Below are 19852 nucleotides of genomic sequence, written 5' to 3' on the forward strand. Positions count from 1 at the left end.
GATAAAGAAACACACTTCACAGAATTGGCTCATAAAAATCACTTTAAAAAACCCAGTAACAAGAAACCTTGGGGGACAAGGGGCATCTAATTTTCAGAGTTGCCATATTTTATGAGTAGCCTTCAAAAAGTTCATGGGTGGAGAAAAACGTTCATGGAAAAACTATATTACCTTTTTTTAATGCCATTCTTTCATAAATTTTTGAAGCCCCTACATATGATTGCAAATGTTCGGGATTTAACAAGAAATATGTAAAGGAGAAATACAAAGAAACAAGAAAGCGTGATCTATATACAGGGGTAAAAATAGTCAATAAAAAATTGCTCCTAAAAAAAAGAAGAAGAAACACACACACGCGCGCAAAGAAATTGCACCTGAAGAAGCCTAGATATCAAGATTATTAGACATAGGTTTTGAGTCATCTTCTAAACTATGTTCAAAGGACTAAAGGAAATCATGTCGAAAGAACAACTGGGACTTTAGACTCAATCCTTTTGAATTGTGCAACCCCCTCCATAGGCCACACCAGAAGGATCTGAGTTGGAAACCCCACTAAACTGACCAGACTTTACCTTACACACACCTGTGGCAGATCAAAGGAACCGAAATACCCATTGGGACTGAAAGCTGCAATGCCTAATGTGAAAAGAATCAGATGACTACTATCCCAAGTTCATGGATTCAGGAGTCATTGGACTTGGGTTCAAATCCCTTGCATTGAGGATGCCCAATAAACTGCAGCTTGAGGCAGTCATATATGTTCTATTTTCACACTCTTTTTATTTTTTATGGCATGTCTTAGCTCAATGGGCATGGGGTTGTTTTGTTTTGTTTGCCTTTATGAATGAAAATTATTGAAAAAAACTCCCTACCTCCAATGCTTATTGTTTATGTCAATCCCAACTTAGAGCAACCCAACAATAGAGTATAACTGCCCCTATCAGTTAATGAGACTGCAACTCTTACGAGAAAAATCTCATTTTTCTCCTGCAGACCAGCTGATTGTTTTGACCGACCATGTGCTTAGCAGCCCAAAGTGTAACTTCCTAACTCACCAGGGATCCCAGTCAAGGGAGGGTTAGAGAAATGGGAATGGCGCCTTCTGAAGTATACAGACCTACATGGAGGATATGTTCAGAAGCCATAGCTTCACATTTTATTTTTGTTTAATAAAGGTTTCTATGCTGTTGTAGCAATGTGTTTTGATTCACTTTAGTCGTGTTATAAATAGAACATTTTCCTAGGCTTTAGGGATAAACATACATACAGCTAAAGGGATGCTGACATAATTTCAAAGTTTCCTCTTTTAAGTAGGTTAGATAGCCTCACATTAGGACTGAGTCGTGTTCTCCCTATTAATTTTCTCAGAAATAGCACAAAAGTAAGTTGCAACCCAATTTAGCCTGCAATATCATAAAGTCTAAATTAGTTTAATTTAAATTGTTGGGGCATGTGTGTGCGTTCAATTAAAACCAAATGTCTATTAATTTTGCATGTTCTGTCTTGGGCCATTTTCTCTTTCTCTTTCTACACAACCTGCCTGGGAAATTAGAAATGATCTGCAAATTTTGCAGATAGTCATGACTCTTGAAAGTCTAAATCCAGACAATTTCTCTCCTGAGAACAAATCCAGTATTAGATCAGAACAATTAGCACTTACTTCATACCAGTGTATGGAGGTTGCAGAAAGTCCTCTTAATAATCCTGCTTCTTGACCACAGTCCTGCAAGGTAGACATTGTTGCCCACATTGTGTCAATGAGGAAACTTCTCCAGTTGTCACCCTCCATCAGGCACCCCTGGGGATTCTCAGAATTCATATGGCACAATGGGCCCCTTCCTGCTACACCTTCCCCACCACCTCAAAGCCCACCAGAGTTAGGAGAGGTGGTGGTGATCAGAGGCTGCCTGTCACTCACTGCCCACAGTGGGAGAGACCCCACTTGTCCTCATCTGCCCTTGTTCCACAGACCCATGAAGTTTCTTCTTCTGACCTTTCCTCACCATCGCCCTGCCACCACTGCACCCTTGCCAGGCCTGCCCTGAAACTTCATGAATGATCAGAGGGAGGAAGGGAGGCTTCTCATGGCACGTGGGTCTCAAGCTCTAATGTGGCCAAGTTGTTTGCCAGGGCCTCAGGTACATCATTCATGGTGGCCTATAAAAGTGCCCAGGGGCCAACTGTGGCCCCACATGGAGCTACACTTTTGGAGGCCCCGCCTGAGAATTGTCTCGATGTTGTCATAAATGCTCATAGCCAAACACCTTGAGGGAATGAGTTATCAGGCCTGGCAGCTCAGGATCATAGTCTCGGGGGACACCAAGATCAAAGGGCACAACAAGGTCTACAACAACAATGATGCGTATCCTACTTTGGTAAGTAGAAAGAGAGTCCTTAAAAGATGGCGAGCAACCAGGTAAAGCACGATTATTGGTTTCTCACAGTTTTGAGGAAAGAGGAGTGGAGAAATTTGAAAATTTATTGGTAAAAAATATTTCAATGAACCACATGAATCTCATCCTCCACAACCCTGAGACCAGAGAAATGAGAGGATGCCCAGCTACCACTACCAATTACTCCAAAGGAAATCACTTTGGAAGTCCTAGATAAAGTGAGAGAAAAATGTAGACCAGACTTCAAAATTTCAAAAAACAAACAAACAAAGGCTTATTGGTTGGGTAAATACTGATGGACATTCCTAGGTTATGGATCTCAGCCACCCTCAGGCCTGGGCCTGAACTCACCACAGTGGCTCAGTTTTCAATCAAACACTAAGGTGAACAATAATACTAAGAATATAGCATGCTTTAGAGCAATCAGACTTTCAAGATTAAAAGGGCAGCTTTTGCCATGTAGTATAAACTAAAAAGATGTCCTACACATGTATAAATTTCTTTTCCCAACCATGTTATAAATTATATACCATTGAATAAAATAATACTCTGAATAACATTACCCCATGGGGATGATTTATGACGTACTCCGACCAAATGATAAAGTGAACCAAAGATATATATCAACCATAGATACATGAATGCATTTGGAGCTCGCATTTGATTCCAGCCCTAATATAAGAACCATCCGTTCTTGTGACATGGCCCTGATCAGTGCTCACCCTCATGAGGAGATTACTGAAGATATAGGTGCTATAGAAAAGTTTAGTGAAGAAACCAGATGATGCCCAGCTATCAGAAAAAAAGAAGAAGAAATAGTGTCTGGGGTTTTAAACACTTATTTCCAAACAAGCAGTCATCAAAATGAGGAATCAGCTAAGTGAACACAGAAGAAGCACACCAGCCTGTGTGATCCAAAAAGAGACTAGTACCAGAGCCTACATGCTAAATACTTGGTTTGTGGAACCTTATGGATGGTAGTGAAAGCCCGAAATCCATTTGCAAGGTCCCTGCATGGATTGATTCTCTGGGAAACCACCGCTGGCCACAGGAATGTGCATCGCCTTGATATCGGACAGACAGCATTGTAACGGGGGTGGGGCAATGCAACACTTCGTCACCCAGATCTCTCTTTTCAGCCATTCTGCATTTTTTCTGTTTTTCAAATATATCTTCTTCCTTTTCTATTGAGGTTTTTCTCTGTTTTTTATGATCCATGGTGCTAGGTCCTTTAATAATTTTTTTGTTTTGCTTGTTTTTCTCTGTGGGCGATGTGGGGGGTGTGGGGGGTGGTCTCTGAGGAGAGCACCAGGATTAATCATTACCCACGGACACAAAAGAAGAGGCTCGGAGGGCTCAATGGAAAGCAAATATCTAGAAAAGAATGATGGAATATATGTGCGAATATGTCGGATACTATTGATGTATGGTTTGTAACAAGAGTTGTAAGAGCCCCCAATAAAATGGGGGGAAGAAGAAGAAGAAGAAGAAGAAGAAGAAGAAGAAGAAGAAGAAGAAGAAGAAGAAGAAGAAGGAGGAGGAGGAGGAGGAGGAGGAGGAGGAGGAGGAGGAGGAGGAGGAGGAGGAGGAGGAGGAGGAGGAGAAGGAGGAGGAGGAGGAGGTTGTTAGGGGAAATGGGTAGTCAGCAGCAATGGGTACAAGGAGGAAGAATGTTCTGAAACTGATTGCGGTGATGAGTGCACCACCCTCCTGAATATGACTGAAGGACTGAATTGTTTGATCCGTTAATCATATAACAATGATACTATTGCTTTAAGACAGCATTTTCCCAAGGACAAAATAGCAAACGGCTGGGAAAGGAGGAGGAATGGAAACAAAATAGAGTGGAAGTGAGATGTCTGCTCTCCTTGCAGGGGTCGCAGTCTGTGACATGATGCCGCCAAGTTCGTATGATTGTTTAATGGCAAACTTACGCTGTAAACCTTCACCTAAGTCAGGGCTGTCAGACTCAATGAAAACGCGGGCCATTTGCTGCAACTGGCAAGATTCACGCGGGCCACAGCACATTTACAACTTCTGTTAAATTTATATTTTGAATGAGGATTCGGGAATATAGATAGGATAATTAAAACACTATTTAATTGCTGTTATTTCAACATTTATTTTATTTAATGTATTTATAAAACTAAAATTATTCGTTTTTACCCGAAACTTGTCAGCGCTTTCCTCCTACTAGTTTTCACTTCCCTCTTATGTTATGACCGGAAAATATAACAAAGCAACTAATAAAAAACACAAAATGTTGGACAGCTGACACAAACATGATGCACAATCATAATGGCTTCCCTGTAAAACTGTTAATCAGCACTACTGCTAGGTATGATCCATAAGAGCACAACCCAGAGTGCTCTTTTTAACCTTTTGCTTTGGGATATGCTTACATTACGTGACACTGCGAGTGACAGATGTATCACTTCCAAATGTCGCCAGCACTGAGTCAGCACGTGTATACATGTCCACAGGCCCCCTGGAAAGGCACTGGCCACGTGTATACTAGTCTTCAGTAGTTAAAGGGTTAACAAGGGAATTGTGTGTACGGTATTACCTCGACCTCCCCTAAGCGCTATTTTCTTCATAACAATTTTTTCTATTTTCATCTTATTTCAGAGCCTCGCGGGCCACAAAAAATTACCTTGGGGACCGCATGCAGACCAGGGGCCACCAGTTTGACACCCTTGACCTAATTCATAATAAGAAAGGTTTTTTTCCATCTTGACGTGAAAGACTGAATAATGAGACAGTACCTGAGGAGCAGGGGAACAAGGTAAAGAAGTTGAGGTTCAGAGCGGCAGGTCAGGGCTGGCCCAGGAGGCATCTGGCTTCTTCGCTAAGACAACAAGGCTCGGTGGAGGGTTTCCAAAGAGAACAGTGGTGTCTGTCATCAATTTCAAATTGCAGAGAGAACATTTGGGGCATATTTTAATAACCGTCTAGAAGGACGTAAAGAGGAAAGACTAGAAGTTAAAAAATGTTACTGAAAAAAAACTATGCTCATAGATAAAGCTGGTTGTGATTTAGGACTGAATTTTGACAGTGACAGAAGGAACGAACACGAAAGGATTCAGAACTAGGCACATAATTCAACTGGAAACATGACGAAGGATGTGCTTTTGTTGGGCACCCAGCATAGCTAATTGCTGCCTGGGAAATTACGCCCCACTGGCACTCCTATTGCAAAGTTTATGTTCCAATTAAGAAAGCAGTAGCTCCGTGCTTGTCCTGATACGTGTAATTGTGTGGTTGTGTGCCAACAAGGCAGTCTCCACTCCCTGCCATCCCGTAGCGCACAGTAGGACTGTCCCGGGGGTTTCTAGGCTGTAACTTTGTATAAAAGTATATATCACCAGATCATTTCCCTGTGGAGTTGATAATGGGTTCAAAAGCCAGCCTTTTGTTTAGAAGCCAAGTGCTTAATCATTGCGACAATTTATCAGTCTCAAAATATATCTGGATCATATTGAATTACTTACTTTTGGACTTTTCTCCATTTTTAAGAAGAGAGCTCACAGAATACAATACTCTCGCTTTCAACGTCTCATGTACTTTGGACATGTTATCAGGAGAGTACAGTTCTTGGGAAAGGACATCATTCTTCCTAAAGTAAGTGGGCAATAAAAAAAATAAGAAGACCCTCAACAAGATGGACTGACAAATTCTATTCTAGCCTCACTGGACCATTCAAGTCTCACCCTGGACTTTCATTCCTTCATACCTTTGTTTATGCTGCTTCCTCTATCTAGGATGTACACCTGCCCCTTCTCTGCCTACTAACATCTCTGTATCATTTAACATGTACCCATCTCCCCCATCCATTCTATTTCATTATTCATGTGGTCATGCTTCTCTCACTCTAAAATGTTACCTCCTTTACCTTTGGAAACATCTCTTCATCATCTTTGTTTCCCCAGAACCTGGCCTAAGTCTGACACACCAAGGTGCTCAGTAAATGTTTGCTAGATGGAATTCTAAGTGTATCCCACAACTCCTGCTCTTGCTGTCCCTTCCTAGACTGTGAGCACAGCAGAGCATCCAAGGATTTGAAAGGACATCGCCTAGTGGAACTCAGATGAGAGCATTAGAACCAGGTGTGGCTGCACCTGTCTGCAGATGCTTTGTCTTCATGCCATCTCGTGAAAGCGACTTACAGTGGGGTTGTCAGGGATGTTGTATCCAAGCCACTCAGCAAAGTCCTCAGAGACATTTGTCAGAAAATCACAGCAACATAAACAACTTTATCTCAGGAGAAGGTGTGCACATCTCGCTTTTTATAAAACAGAAGATCAAGGACACTAATTTGAGACAACACTTTCCTGACTGCTACACAGAGAGCACATCCATCTTCACCCCAGGTGATACTCTCATCTCTGTCCTTTCTTCCTTTAGTTCAGCGGTTCTCAGTCTGTGGGACACAAACCCTTTGAGGGTTCAACGACCCTTGCATGGGGGTTGCACGATTCATAACAGTAGCAAATACACAGTGCTGAAGTAGCAACAAAAATACTTTTATGGTGGGGGATCACCACCACATGAGGAAGAGTATGAAAGGGCCGCAGCATGGGGAAGATCGAGAAGCACTGCTAGTTGTTCCCAGTGGGTAGATGGTACAAATGCCATGGACCTCCATCCACCTGCGCTGAAAAGATAAATCCAAGCTCGCCCCAGATATGAATGGTATATGTGGTGTGACCAAGACTTGCTTAGTCTATTTGAAAACTCACATAAGTGCAACCTGAAAAGGCTTTAGAGTAGACTCAGCTTTCCCATAAATTTTACCTGAACAAGACGAAGATGCTGAAGGTGTGCACCAAGAAATCACCGCAGGTCCTCCATAGGCTTTCTGCACCCTCTCCTGTTCCCCAGCCCCTCATTGCTACAGTAGAGTAGTAAGTCCTGAAGAAAACATTGTTTTTTATCTCTACTCCTTCTCGATACCATTCTGGTTAGGCTAACTTCAAATCTATAAAACTAAATCATTTCATTAACCCTGGTCTATTTTTTGTTATTAATGAATGAATCCCGACTCATGGTCTGAAGCGTGGAACTGCTTTCAGTTTTCAAGGCTTTTCCAGAGTGTTCAAGGCCATGACTTTCAGAAGTTGATTGCCAGTTCTGTCTGCTGAGGCATTTCTACATGGGTTTGAACCTCCAACCGCTTGCCTAGTAGTTAAACATGTAGCCATTGGTGTCACCAGAGACCCTTTTCATTAACTCTAATAATGTGCACTTGATAGTACCCTGTCTTTAAATATTTTGCTACTTGTGTTCACGTGGGTCTCTATTTTTGGCATGGGCAAAAGGTAAATGGCTCTTCAGTGGCGTCTGCACTGATTTCCTTGAGTAAATCATAAGAGAGCACTCCTATTTTTCACAAGAAGTGCTGGGTGGTGCGAAGAGTAATGCACTTGGCCACTTACTGAAAGACTCGAGATTCAAGTCCACACAGAGGTGCCTCAGAAGACAGGCCTGGTCTTCTTAGAGAAAACAGTCATTGAAAACTCACAGAGCACAACTGAACTTTTTCATTTTTGTTTGTGTTTTTTGAAGTGCTCTTATCTTTTTTAAAAAATCATGTATTGGGGGCTCGTACAATTCTTACCACAATCCATGCATACATCCATTGTGTCAAGCACATTCGTACATTTGCTGCCATCATCATTCTCAAAACATTTGCTTTCTACTTGAGCCCTTAACATCAGCTCCTCATTTTCCCCCTCCCTCCCCACTCCCTCATGAACCCTTCATAATTCATAAGTCATTATTATTTTGTCATATGTTACACTGTCCGATGTCTCCTTCCGCCCACTTCTCTGCTGTCCATCCCCCAGGGAGGAGGCTATACATAGATTCTTGTAATCAGTTCACCCTTTCCACCCCTCATTCCCTCCACCCTCCAGGTATCGCCACTCTCACCACTGGTCCTGAAGGGGTCATCTGTCCTGGATTCCCTGTGTTTCCAGTTCCTATCTGTACCAATGTACATCCTCTGGTCTAGCCAGTTTTATAAGGTAGAATTGGGATCATGATTGTGAGAGGGAGGTGGGAGGAAGAATTTAAGAACTAAAGGAAAGGTATATGTTTCATCGTTGCTACCATGCACCCTGACTGGCTCATCTCCTCCCCACAATTCTTAAGTAAGAGGGTGCCCAGTTGCCTACCAATGAGCTTTGAGTCTCCACTCTGCACTCACCCTCATTTACAATGATATGACTTATTGTTCTTTGATGCTTGATACCTGATCCTTTCAACAGCTCGTAGTCACACAGGCTGGTGTGCTTCTTCCATGTGAGCTTTGGTGCTTCTGAGCTAGATAGCCACTTGCTTATCTTCAAACCTTTAAAAACCTACACGCTGTATCTTTTGATAGCTGGGCACCATCAGCTTTCTTCGCATTTGCTTATGCACAAATTTGTCTTCAGTGATCATATCAGGAAGGTGGACACCCACTGGTATGATTTCTTGTTCTTTGATGACTGATAACTGGTCCCTTCTACACCTCATGGTCACACAGGCAGGTGTGCTTCTTCCATGTGGGCTTTCATGCTTCTCAGTTAGATGGCCACTTGTTTATCTGCAGGCTTTTAAGATACATCTTTTGATAGCTGGGCACCATCAGTTTTCTTTGCCACATTTGTTTATGCATGCATTTGTCTTCAGCGATCGTGTCGGGAAGGTATGCATCATAGAATGCCATTTAATAGAACGTCTTCTTGCATTGAATAAGTACTTGAGTGGAGGCCCAATGTCCATCTGCTGCCTTAATACTAAGCTTATAAATATGTGCACATAAATCTGTTTCCCCACCATCCTATATAAATACATTTACATATGTACATGCCTGTATTTAGACCTCTATAAATACCCTTTGTCACCTAGTTCTTTCCTCTATTTCCTTTTACTTTCCTCTTGGCCCACTATCATGCTCAGCCTTCATTTGGGTTTCAGTAATTTCTCTCAGTTGCATTGCCCTTGCTGAATCCCTACCAGGCCTCTCACACCCTCCTTGCCACTGATTTTGGATCACTTGTTGCTCCCCTGTCCCTGGGTTGGTCCACACCACCTCCTTACCCCCGCCTCCCCGTCTCCCATGCAATTCAACTTTTTACACATGGGGCTGTCCTAAATTGAAATCTGTTCAGTGGCAACTAGATTTTGTTTGTGTATATAACAAGCTAGCAAATAAGTATTGGTAAGTTTCAATAAATACAATTCAAATATAATCATAATAGTTGAGTGCTATCTTTGTGTAATACATAATGCATTGGAATGAGAAGAATGGAATTTGGGGAGAGAGGAAGGGGGAATATTTTGCTTATGTGTGCTTCAAAGTTAGAGTTCTCTGTCACCACAATGCTATTGGTAGTTGTTAGCCGTAAGCATACGGGCAATGGACTGGACTTGGCCTGCTCAGCTCCTACTCTGAAGCACATCAGGAGGGAGAAACCCATGTAGACTGTCTTCCGGGGGAAGAAGTAGTTCAGTGGTAGAACTTTCCCCTTCCAAGTGAAAGTTTCAGGTTTGATTCCAGCCCCCACCCCATCACTCGGTAGAAATGTGTCATTTGCAATGATGGGGAATCGGTTGCAGCAGAACTTCCAGACTAAGATGGACTACAACGAAATATGTGAGGGCCTACTTCTGAAAATTAGCCAATAAAAATCTAAGCATTTCAATGGCTCCTTCTTGGGGGTGGCACAGAACCTGGTGATGCTGACTTCTTTTGTGTATGGGATCATCTTGGGAACAAGTCAACAACAGCTAATAGGAACAGATCATTTCAGGGATGTCCTACTGGGACTGACTACCCTGAGCCAATGGGACTACTGATGCTGGTGGCAGGAGCAGCTAGAAGAGCGGCCTCAGTACAGGCTCTGGTACACGGTTCTCATGGCAAGGCTGGCTGACCCTGGGATGGGGACTATCTTCCTGCTGCTTGGAGTCAGCAACCAGAAAAGCAGAGGACACTAACTTCTATTAGCCTACACTCTAAGACCTCATAATCGTCCAGAATAAAAATTCATATGAAAATCAATTCTTCTGCCCAGTGTGTGAAAAATAAACTGCAAAAAAAGGCTTTTTAAAGAACAAAATTGTTTTCTTAACATATTGTTATATTTAATTCTATACTCACTTCCACAAGTTAAAAAACATGACTTTTGCAAGTTTAAAAGAGCTTAAATCATAATACAGCAATAAAAAAATTTTATGCAGAAATTTTAGCTTTGTCTTCACACAGTTAACCTAATAGAAACTGTCAGTCACAAAAGAAAGGTAAGTCTATGTAATGTTTTCAGGTGCATAATGTCTGAAAAGCTTATGCTATTAAAGAAAGCCATAAATCCCTTTATTGTCAGAAGACAGTGTTCTACTGGGCAGCACCCTCTGGGCTGTAAAATTAGTGCAAGTTTGCCACCTCGTGGTTATTTTGAGAAGTACAAGAGAGGACAAGAGCGTCACCGAGAGACGCAGAGAGGCACAAATATATGTGGGAAGCATCCTGCATATCAATCGGTGCCACCATATTCATTTTTCTGCTTTTCTGTGCCTCTTTCTGTCTCTTTCTGTCTCTTTCTTCAGGTCTGAGCTCAGGTTCTCCAAGAAGAAGATATTTGAAATAGATATTAGCATGTAGGATATTTACTGAGAGTGAGCTCTCAAAATATGCCCGTAAGGGAGGGTAGGGATCCTCACTCGGTAGAGGGAGAAATTCATTGGAGATACAAATGTAAAAGGGTCCAATATTCTCAAGCCTCCCCACAGAGGCTCATTACAGCTGGGCGAGCTGAAACAGCAGTAGCCGTGGCAGCAGGAGGCCTACTCCGGGTCCATGCATCACTTCTGTGACTGTCATCCTGGTGGCTTGGGCAGCTGGGCCAGCTCTAGGTGGCCAATGATGAGGCAGGCTGGTTTTTGCCAGGTGCTCCATTCTCTCCCACTGCTTGCTTAGCGCCTCATCCTCCTTGGTAAAGCTCTCTAGGAGAGAACTGCTGGTCTTGATCATGCAGGGTTCTCTGCAGGATTCTGACAAGCCTGACAAGCCTTGTGCCCAGATACTCACAAATTCTTGTCCTCAGGCTGCTTCTCATTAGATGCTAGGGAGATGATTCACTGCATGCGTGCTTCCCTGACATCCGACTTTCTGGCAGCCTGAGCAAAGCTGTCCATTTTCACTTTGCACCTAGGTTGTAGCTGACCCATCGTGAACTCCGTGTCCCCCCATGCAGCTAGACCTATGAACCAGGAGGCCAGGACATGAGCTCATTCGCCTCCAATTGGTTATAATATTGTGGTGGTTACATAATCAGTTGTCAATTTGAGACTTAAGAGTGAAGGGGTAGAATTAAGCCTGTCAATCAGGTTGCAGCTTGATGAGCTCATTTGGAGGTGCTCAGAAGATAAATGCTCGTTGAATGAAAGACACAGGCTTACTCCCTGTGAGACATTTCCATTGACAAGACACATGGAGCTATGCTAGAGCCCTGAAACTGAGGGAACCATGTGTAGACTCCTGCCAGTGCTGAGATGTTTACACTACCACTGGATCCACAAGACCTTTTATCCACTGACCTGTGATGTACTGCATTTGGCTGCATTGCATGTGTTTCGTGAGTCTGAGTTTACAGATTGGTATCAGCTATATGGGCTAATATTGGACTTATGGACTCGATCTGGACATGGCTGGCATGTTTTCTTAATATTCAACTGCTCTTATATATAAAGCTCTTTCTTACACACATACATATGAATATCTATGAATTTGTTTCTCTAGTCAACCTGGAATAACACAAATACTATAGCCCTAAATCAAGGTAATTAAAATGGAAGGATAACAGAAATAAAAAGTACTGATGAGTAGCAATAAATTATTGAAAAGAATAAATGGCAGCATAATGGTTATCTCTGCCCTCTCCCTGAACTTACTTACCTATTTAAATTTAATCATATTATTGGGGGCTCATACAGCTCTTATCACAGTCCATACATCCGTACATTGTGTCAAGCACATTTGTACATTTGTTGCCATCATCATTTTCAAAACATTTTTTTTCTACTTGAGCCCTTGGTATCAGCTCATTTTTCCCTCCCTTTCCCACTCTCCCTCCCTCTTGAACACTTGATAATTTATAAATTATTATCATCATATCTTACACCAACCACTGTATCCCTTCACCCACTTTTCTGTTGTTTGCTCCCCTGGAGGTGAGGGTTAAATGTCAACCATTGTGATCAGTTCCCTGTTTCTGTCCCCACCTTCCCCCTAACCTCCTGGTACCGCTATCCTCATTACTGGTTCGGAGGGATTTATCTGTCCTGGATTCATAGGGGTTATCTCAATGAAGAATAGGGTGAAATGAAAACCAAAAATGTTCTTCATTATCTCCAAAAACATCACCTCTCTGTCCACCTGTGTACCCTCTCTTCTGTTGCCCTGGTTCCTTATTCAAGCACCAAGTGTCCTCAGACACGGCCTTGAACCATTTCTCTTTTCCTTCCATTCCTGGTGACGTCATTCAGTCATAGCCCAGGTGTCAGTGTTGATATGGAAATACATACAGCCCTACTTGTATCCAGATTGGCATTTCTAGCCAAATAACCAGGGGGCACCTTGAGTTCCTCATGGGCACAACCAACCTTCTGATACCTTAAGTATCCCCACCAGTAAAGGCCAACCTTATTTTTCCAATTGCCCCCAATGTGGATTTCCCTTTGACTGGTCTTTTCACTTCATGGGGTATATCTGAACCCCAAGCAAATCTCACCAGCAATATCTTTAAAGCACATCCATAATTGAAGTCCTTCTCACACCTCCATGGTAGTTGTGTGGTTGCTCTGCCTTGGATCATTTCTGCCTATTTTGTCCAGGTCTCCTTGGTTCTGCCTTGCCCACTCCATCTAGTTGTTCTGCGGCAGTCAGCATCGGATTGTTAAACAGAAATCAGGTTGGTTTGTGTCATTTCTTGTTCTCCCATCAATGTCAATCATGGCTTATGAAGCTCTGCACACCCTGGCCTCTCTGCTCAATAAGCCAGGCCTCCATATAGGCCTTCCCCACTCCAGGATGCCCTTCTTCAGAAGTCTGGTTCTTGTCCACTTATCTCACACATTTATATAAATGTCACTTTTAAAAGCCCTTTCCTAAACATTCAACTGCAAATTAAAAATAAAAATTTTATTCTCCCTCTTCCTGTTATTGTTCTTAGCATTAATCACTACGCAATATAAAATTTATGTTTAATGACTTTCTACCCCACTGAGGGATTTCCTGGGGTATACACTGGGCTGCTAACTGCAGCCAGCAGTTTGAAAACACTAGCCATTTTCAAGAAGATAGATGGTTCTTTCTATTCCTGTGAAGAGCTACAGGTTCAGAAGTACACAGGCAGCAGTTCAACCCTGTCCCATAGGGTCACTGGGAGTCAGCATAGACTCAATGGCAATGAGTGTTGGTTCTGGTTCTGGCAAATGATTAACACCCTTGGCGGCTAACTGAAAGGTTAGGATTCTGATCAGCCCAAAGGCGCCTTAGAGGAGAGACATTGTGATCTCTTCTGAACAGTCATCACCGAAAGCCCTGTGGACTAGAGTCCAAGTTTGTCACACATGTGGAGGCATGATTTGAAGTCAATGTAATAGCAAATGGTGTTAAAATAGAAACTATACATGGGGATTTGTAGTGCTTGTCATCACAAGGGCAGATTTTCCTTCGGGCAAGTTCTGGAGCACTAAGACAGAAGGTAGAATAGAAACAGAAGACACTGCTAGGAAGTTGGATACATGACAAGACTGTACATTGAGGGGAGTGCAGTGGATGAGTTAAATCAGAATGTGTATGAATTGTTTCACCTTGGTTTTTTTAATATTATAACTAAGAAAAGAGTAGAATAATGTATCTGTGGATATGATTAGATGAGTTGAGCAAATAAATCATAATTGAGCTGAGAGTAGGTAGCTAAGTTCATTTTAGGGATTCTTTAGTTTGATGTGTTATACCTATAAGAGGAAATGTGCACTATCTCATTAATTTAGAACTTGCCTATTTAATTTCTAAAGAATTTTAGAAGACTTACACCATTACCATGACAAGATATGATAATAAAAACAAAACAAAAACCATAATAAGCCTTGAAATACAAGACTAATGCTTGGATGAAATGTCAGTGTTAAAGATACTCAACTGATAGTACAGTGGATTTGTATATGTAAATAGAAGAGTGTACTAATTCTCAAAGAACTTAAATAATTAAATTTCAAATAGACCTCCTTCAAAATTATCTATATGTATATAATGAAGCTGCTTATATTTTGATTGCTTCTCATTTTCTTTTTCTTTTAATTGTGATTTAGGTGGGGCTTTACATTTCAGATCATCCGTTTTGCATTCAATATGTTACACTAAATAAACATCTCAACATCGTTCCCTACCCCACTCCTTTGATTTCTCTTCTCCCTCCTGTAGATTACTACTTCAATTTCATGAAGTTAATGCCTGTGAACCCACCACCAAATGCGTCCTCTTCACTCCTGTGCCCTACTCACCTCGGGAATCTGAAAAGTCCCTTCTCTGTGGTATGAAAGTCTATGTCTTGTTTTGTTTGTTTGGTTGGTTTATAATAGTAGGGTCAACCTGGAGAACACTATCAAGTACAATTAGTCAATCATCTGGGAGATGGGCAATGGGGAGGCGGATGAGGGGAAACGCCGGGGAGTGTAAGATAAGATATAATAATTATTTATAAACTATCAAGGGACCAGAGGTGGGATCGGGGAGGGAGGGGGACGGGGGAAAAAAAGGGAAACAGAGCTGATTCCAGGAACCCAAGTGGAAGGCGAATTTTGAGAATGATGAGTGCAACAAATGTATAAGGGTGCTTTGCTCAATTGATGTATGTATGGATTGTGATAAAAGTTGTATGAACCCTAATAAAAAGATTTATTAATTTAAAAAAATTGATGTACAACAGCTTAACTCTAGACATGCACTGAATTTTTTTCTCATCTTTTTTATTAAATACTTTTATTGGGGGCTCTTACATCTCTCATCACAATCCATACATTCATCGACTGTCAAGCACATTTGCACATATGCTGCCATCATCAATTTCAAGGTATTCAATTCCCATTTAATCCCCTGACATCCGCTCCCTCCTGGGAGGGATTTCTAGGTTGATCCTTATGATCTGTTCCCTCTTTCTCCCCCCACCCTTCTCTAATCCTCCTCATATCTCTACTCTCATTGTTGGCCATGAGGGATTTATCTATCCTGGATTCCCTGTGTTTCAGGAACTTATCTGTAGCAGTGTTGATGTTCTGGTCCAATGCAATTTGTAAGGTAGAATTGAGGTCATAACAGCAGGGGAAGGAAGCACCAAAGAACTAGAGGAAAGTTGTGTGTTTCATTGGTGCTATATTGTACACTAACTGGCTCATCTCTTCCCTGTAACACCTCTGTGAGGGGATGTCCAATTGTCTACAGATGGGCATTGGGTCTCCACCCCATGTCCCTCCCAATTCACCTTGGGTATGGTTTTATTCTGGGTCTTAGATGCCTGATACCTGACCCCATCGGCACCTCATGATCACACAGGCTGGTGTGTTTTTTCCATGTGGGCTTTATTGCTTCTCAGCTAGATGGACGCTTGCTTACCTTCAAGCCTTTAAGACCCCAGACACTATATCTTTTGATAGCCAGGCACCATCAGCATTCCTCACTACATTTGCTTATGCACCCAATTTGACTTCAGCGATAGTGTCAGGAAGGTGAGCATCACAGAATGCCTGATTATTAGAACAAAGTGTTGAGAAAGTACTTGATTCGAGGTCCAATGTGCATCTGCAACCTTAATTCTTGACATATAGATATGAGTACATAGTTCTATCCAACACTTGTTATATATAAATATATTTATATATGTACATGCCTATATTTAGACCTTTACAAATGTCCTTTGCCTCCTGGTTCTTTCCTCTATTTCCTTTTACTCTCCTCTTGTCCCACCATCATGTTCAGCCTCCATTCTGGTTTAGTAATTCCTCACTGCTACATTGCCCTTTAACAAGCCCCACTAGGCATCCTACACCCTTCTCTCCACTGATTTTAGTTCATTTGTTGTTCCCTTGGTCCTGGGTTGGTTCCCTCCCCACCCCACCCTTCCTTTCTCCATCCTCCCCTTCTTCCGTACCCCCCTAGAACCATTGGTCCCATTCTTTTCATCTCCAAAATGTTTATCTTGCCTATCTCATCTAGATATATATGCGGAGACACTAATAAGCACAAAATTCATGCAAAGCCAAGCAAAACAACAAAGGAAGTTGAAACCAATAAAACAATAACAACAAAAAGAAAGCCACTGACAAAAATGGAAAGGCCTACAAATGGGTCTGTTTATTGGCCTTTAGGAGCGCTTTCCAATCAAGTCTGATGGGGTGCCACACTTTGTGTCCAACGTCTATTTTTTGTATTCACAGGGGATTTCATCACTTTGCTCTCCTGGCTGCTCTGTGAATGCCTTTAGTGTTTTGCCCCAGCATGATGGGGTCAGATTATACATAATTACTGCACTATGTCTCCAGTGTTGTCTCCACAGTGCTATAGTTTAGTGAGGGACATCATGTCTCGTGGTGGAGTCAGGTCTTTGGTCCTCTCTGGGCATTGTCTGCTCTGAGCAGGAATATCGTCCTCGGGGACTGGTGGGCCAGCATGTCCTCACCTATATTATTACGCCATATGCCTGCCTAAAAATCTTTACAAATCTTTGAGGAAATTTTTTTAAAGAGGTTTCCTAGATCACTTAAAACTGACACATTTAACACTGTCAAAGAAGGAATGTTCCTACACTTTCACAAGGCCACTAGAAAGAAACAACAATTAAACATCTAAGAAACTATCTCAAAAGCATTTTTCACAATTCTTTCTCCCCAGTAAAGTATGTTATAAAATAATACAATCCATTCACCAAAATGTCTCTCTGCACATCTGCTCTGTTGTGTCCTCTGCCGTATCACTGCATATTTATGCATGGCTGGGATTACACATCTCTTATGGTTATTATCTCAATAACCTGAAAACCATTCTATTACCTTTGCACTCTCATCTTCTCCTATTTATAGAGTGAAACCCATTACAAATTGGAATAAGGAATATCAGCTCCTCCCTCCTAGTTTCCTACCATATGGGCCAGTCATGTTCCATGTTCCTGCTACCACCAGTTTTCACTCTTCATTGGACCATAGTGAGATAGTTGCTGGCTATAATGTGAAAAATCATTGTAATTTCCCTTCCATAATTTATTTCTCCATCCCCCATGATGATTGCCATACTTATGTCCTCTGCCACCATACCTTCCTCTTCCTCCTCCCTAACTAGAGCTACCTCCAAAATTACCACCTCCAGATCCTCTTCCATATCCTGTATTTCAAACCAAAATACAAAACTCACTGCCGTCAAATTGATGCCAAGATAGGGTAGAACTGTAACTCTTTACTCGAGTAAAAAAGCCCAGTCTTGGGCCATTACCCAATCCATAACCACTTGCATATCCATCAGATAATCCTCTAAAGCTACTTCCTGGTTCTGATCCAAAAGATCTTCCACCACCGTGAGAATCCCCAAAACCAAGGTTGCTTTCTTTTCCACTCCTAAAACTTTGGATCTCCCACATTTCTTGTCTGACAAAATCTTTACTTCTGCATTATGCCCATTGATAGTGTGGTAGTTCTATAAGACAATTTTATCCACAGCATCAAGGACATCAAAAGTAACAAAGCCAAAATCTCTTTTTCTTTCTAGATAATCAGCGCAATGATCACAATAGTATCATTTTTCTATAGTCCTCAAAGTAACCTATAAGGTGAAATTCCACAGTATCTTCCATAATTCTACCAACAAACAGCTTCTGCAGTTATGGTGAATCCTTGGTTTTCCATATTCCTCTCCTACTACATGCAGCACGTTTGGTTCAGTCACTTGCCCATCGATTGAACTGGACCTTGCAGTCGTAGCAGCATCAACCTCAGACATAGATGACAAGTTACAAACCTGCATGCCTCTTTTGTTTGTGGGATCTCTCATCACCGTAAAGTCTGTAAGTTGGTTCCTTTGCTCATGGTAGTTCCTAAAGCTTTCTTCTGTGGTGTCAAAGCTTACATCACCAAGGAGGAGTTTATAAAGAGGATCCTTTTATCTTTCCATTGTAGACTCAGCCGTTTCAGCCTATTTTCCACACCAGAACAAAATGAGGGTGATTTTTTTTCTTTATCATTTTACTGGGGGCTCTTACAGCTCTTATCACAATCCATACATACATCCATTGAGTCCAGCACATCTGTACATTTGTTTCCATCAACATTTTCTTTCTACTGGAGCCCTTGGTATCAGTTCCTCATTTTTTCCCCTCCCTCATGAACCCTTGATCATTTAAATATTTTTTCATGTCTAACACCAACCACTCTCTGCCTTCACCCACTTTTCTGTTGTCTGTCCCCCTGGGAGAAGGTTATATGTTAATCATTGTGATCAGTTCCTCTTACAGTTCCTCCCTTCTTCCCTCCTTCCCTTACCCTCCTAATATCACTACACTCATTATTGGCCCTGAGGGATTTATTTGAATTGGGATTATGATAGTGGGGGGTGGGATTATGGGAGGAAGCACTAAAGAGCTAGAGGAAAGTTTAGTGTTTTGTCCATGCTACAACACACCCTGATTTGTTCATCTCTTCCTTGTGGCCCTTCTGACAGGGAATGTTCATTTGACTACTGATAAACTTTGGGTCTCCACTGCACACTCCCCTTCATTCACATCGATATGATTTTTTTTGTTTGTTTTATTTTGAGTCTTTGATGCCTGATACCTAGTCCCATAGACACCTCATGATCACAGAGGATGGTGTGGTTCCTCTATGTGGGTTTTGTTACTTCTGAGCTAGATGGTTGCTTGTTTATCTTCAAGCCTTTAAGACCTCGGATGCTATATCTTTTGGTAGCTGGGCACCATCAGCTTTCTTCACCACATTTACTTATGCACGCATTTTATATTCAGTGATCGTGTCAGGGAAGGTGAGCATCACAGAGTGCTGGGTTAGTAGAACAAAAGTGTTCTTGCATTGAGGGAGTACTTGAGTGGAATGGGAGTAATCTTGGAGAAAACTGAACCAGACTCATCGTGGTGCTATAATGTGCTCTGTCAATGCTTGAGAAACACCACTACAAGAAACTCCTCTGTTCAGGACCTAGTGCTGCAAGATCCCTTCAAGACTTGCTCCTTCCGTTTCCCATCCACTGCCTCCCCAGGTCAATGAAAACAACAATAACAACGATTAGCGATATTTCACTAGCAGTCTCCGACACAGTCCAACCCTCTGTCCAGGACTGAAGGCCGCAGAGATATCCCACTTATTCTACTCCTCTCACATCTCCTCATCAAGTCTTTTGACTGTGAGAGACT

At 42.0% G+C, this 19852-nt stretch overlaps 1 pseudogene; it reads right to left on the reverse strand.

Moving 5' to 3' along the window:
• Positions 1-5194: 5194 nt before the first annotated feature.
• Positions 5195-18600, reverse strand: LOC142449155 (heterogeneous nuclear ribonucleoproteins A2/B1-like; annotated as a pseudogene).
• Positions 18601-19852: the final 1252 nt, after the last annotated feature.

The sequence above is a fragment of the Tenrec ecaudatus genome, chromosome 5 (genome assembly GCF_050624435.1).
Source record: "Tenrec ecaudatus isolate mTenEca1 chromosome 5, mTenEca1.hap1, whole genome shotgun sequence".
NCBI lineage: Eukaryota > Metazoa > Chordata > Mammalia > Afrosoricida > Tenrecidae > Tenrec > Tenrec ecaudatus.